Genomic DNA, 2500 nt, shown 5'->3' with positions numbered 1-2500 from the left:
CCCCGCCCCAGACCAATGACTCGATCCAGGGCAGAGAAACGCTGGGCGGAAGCAGGCAGCCCCGCCAGATGCTCCCAGATGGCGGCGTCAGTCGGCCCCTCCGGCGGCGGCCCGGTGGTGTCGGCCGCGAAGTCCTCGGCTGCGTCGACGGGCGGCGCAGCGGCCTCGCCCGCGTCAGGCAGCGAGCTCGCTGCTCCACGGCGGGACGCCGGCTCTTCGCCCCGACCGATCTCAAGTGCCTCCATGAATTGGCGGACAAGCTGCTTGTGGGCAGCTTGCCGCCGTCGGCACTTGATTGCCTCAAGCGTTCGGTCGGGGAACATCCTGGTAAGTTCTTGATTTACAAAGAAGAACCGGGCGTCCCTCTCAAGGAACAGTTCGGCCTCTGCCTTGGCGAGCGACAGGACTTCTTCCTCCGTCCACCTCGCGCGATGCCTCTCCGTCACGATCTCAGCGTTGGCGGCCGCAGGGTGTTGGCGGCGGCGATGGACCCCGAGACCGTTCTTCGTGGTAAAAGTGCGGTGGCACTCACTGCAAGCAAAGGGAGCTACACAAACTATCGCATTTTCGTTACGGCCGGTTGGCCGGATAGGTGCTGGGGTAGCTGGGGTGGCACCTTCAGCGGAAGGGCCACCATCTCTTGTTTCTTGTCGGCTGCCCCCAACTATAAAGGGATAATGCGAGGGGGGGCTGGTAACCCCCCCAAGCCCCTGGTGCGGTCTTCCACTCTGCGAAAATCAGCGGGCCCACGAGAAGGGGAGAAGACCGCAGGAGAGGAGAGGCTAAGAGGGCTAGGCCCATGTATTGCGCATCACTCTCCTTGTAACTATAACCCAAGGAAGGCACCTCGCAGCAGCAGCACGACTACATCAAGACCGCACTTCGAAAAGCCAAGTCCGGATGCAGCCACACCGCCGCCACTTGGCCACCTTAAGAGAGTCATAGTTACTCCCGCCGTTTACCCGCGCTTGCTTGAATTTCTTCACGTTGACATTCAGAGCACTGGGCAGAAATCACATTGCGTCAACACCCGCTAGGGCCATCGCAATGCTTTGTTTTAATTAGACAGTCGGATTCCCCCAGTCCGTGCCAGTTCTGAGTTGATCGTTGAATGGCGGCCGAAGAGAATCCGCGCACCCGCGCGCCCCCGGAGGAGCACGCTAAGGCGGACGCGGCCTCGCAGCAAGGAAGATCCGTGGGAGGCCAAGGCACGGGACCGAGCTCGGATCCTGCACGCAGGTTGAAGCACCGGGGCGCGAACGCCGCGCAGGCGCGCGCATCCTGCACCGCCGGCCAGCACGAGGCCAACCAACGGCGAGAGCAGACCACGCCCGCGCTAAACGCCCGCACTTACCGGCACCCCTACGGCACTCACCTCGCCCAGGCCCGGCACGTTAGCGCTGACCCACTTCCCGACCAAGCCCGACACGCCCCGATCCTCAGAGCCAATCCTTATCCCGAAGTTACGGATCCAATTTGCCGACTTCCCTTACCTACATTATTCTATCGACTAGAGGCTCTTCACCTTGGAGACCTGCTGCGGATATGGGTACGAACCGGCGCGACACCTCCACGTGGCCCTCTCCCGGATTTTCAAGGTCCGAGGGGAAGATCGGGACACCGCCGCAACTGCGGTGCTCTTCGCGTTCCAAACCCTATCTCCCTGCTAGAGGATTCCAGGGAACTCGAACGCTCATGCAGAAAAGAAAACTCTTCCCCGATCTCCCGACGGCGTCTCCGGGTCCTTTTGGGTTACCCCGACGAGCATCTCTAAAAGAGGGGCCCGACTTGTATCGGTTCCGCTGCCGGGTTCCGGAATAGGAACCGGATTCCCTTTCGCCCAACGGGGGCCAGCACAAAGTGCATCATGCTATGACGGCCCCCATCAACATCGGATTTCTCCTAGGGCTTAGGATCGACTGACTCGTGTGCAACGGCTGTTCACACGAAACCCTTCTCCGCGTCAGCCCTCCAGGGCCTCGCTGGAGTATTTGCTACTACCACCAAGATCTGCACCGACGGCGGCTCCAGGCAGGCTCACGCCCAGACCCTTCTGCGCCCACCGCCGCGACCCTCCTACTCGTCAGGGCTTCGCGGCCGGCCGCAAGGACCGGCCATGACTGCCAGACTGACGGCCGAGTATAGGCACGACGCTTCAGCGCCATCCATTTTCAGGGCTAGTTGCTTCGGCAGGTGAGTTGTTACACACTCCTTAGCGGATTCCGACTTCCATGGCCACCGTCCTGCTGTCTTAAGCAACCAACGCCTTTCATGGTTTCCCATGAGCGTCGATTCGGGCGCCTTAACTCGGCGTTTGGTTCATCCCACAGCGCCAGTTCTGCTTACCAAAAGTGGCCCACTTGGCACTCCGATCCGAGTCGTTTGCTCGCGGCTTCAGCATATCAAGCAAGCCGGAGATCTCACCCATTTAAAGTTTGAGAATAGGTTGAGGTCGTTTCGGCCCCAAGGCCTCTAATCATTCGCTTTACCGGATGAGACT

The 2500-nt window shown here is 60.7% G+C and overlaps 1 pseudogene; it reads right to left on the bottom strand.

Annotated features, from left to right (window-relative positions):
* LOC124571396 overlaps positions 1-2500 on the bottom strand; it is a 7963-nt pseudogene that overhangs the window by 4150 nt on the left and 1313 nt on the right.

This window comes from Schistocerca americana, unplaced genomic scaffold, assembly GCF_021461395.2.
Source record: "Schistocerca americana isolate TAMUIC-IGC-003095 unplaced genomic scaffold, iqSchAmer2.1 HiC_scaffold_170, whole genome shotgun sequence".
Lineage (NCBI taxonomy): Eukaryota > Metazoa > Arthropoda > Insecta > Orthoptera > Acrididae > Schistocerca > Schistocerca americana.
This window is presented reverse-complemented; position numbering and strand designations above follow the sequence as displayed.